Source organism: Penaeus monodon, chromosome 20 (assembly GCF_015228065.2).
Source record: "Penaeus monodon isolate SGIC_2016 chromosome 20, NSTDA_Pmon_1, whole genome shotgun sequence".
NCBI lineage: Eukaryota > Metazoa > Arthropoda > Malacostraca > Decapoda > Penaeidae > Penaeus > Penaeus monodon.
In genome coordinates this window covers 1,181,080-1,181,506 of record NC_051405.1, presented here as the reverse complement: position 1 = coordinate 1,181,506, position 427 = coordinate 1,181,080, and the positions used below count along the sequence as shown (strand labels likewise).

The window sequence follows — 427 nt, the reverse complement described above, 5'->3', positions numbered from 1 at the left end:
ATTTTCCTTGAGAGTACTAAACTTTTACATCTTTAGTTTTGGCACTTGTTCCATATTCATATTTTATAGCAAACCGTCTACAAACCTACGAAGCGTTTTAAGGGCCTTGACCAATCGCTTTTCGCAAATCTCTTCCAAACGAAGAGTCGGGTCAGTAGGTCATTTAGTACGGTCGTTTTCATGCCCTGGCCGTTCTTTTTTTTCACCAAAAGTGTGTTGATTACAGCATTTGTTCTTGACCCCCCCCTCCCTCTCCCCTCTCTCTTGCATCATTATACATATACACGTAATCGAGTTATGTATGTTTTACGATGCTGACCACTGCTCATCATTATGCATTTCGTATATTGCAAAACGTCCATACAGGGTAGATCAGCAACGGTCGTTTATGCGAGCCGCCCTACCATACTTAGCATTAACTTCCCAT

The 427-nt window shown here is 41.7% G+C and overlaps 1 protein-coding gene across 1 annotated transcript in view; it reads right to left on the bottom strand.

Annotated features, from left to right (window-relative positions):
* The window catches only part of LOC119585532, a 24,411-nt gene that overhangs the window by 3,721 nt on the left and 20,263 nt on the right, over positions 1–427 (bottom strand). The window lies entirely within an intron of this gene.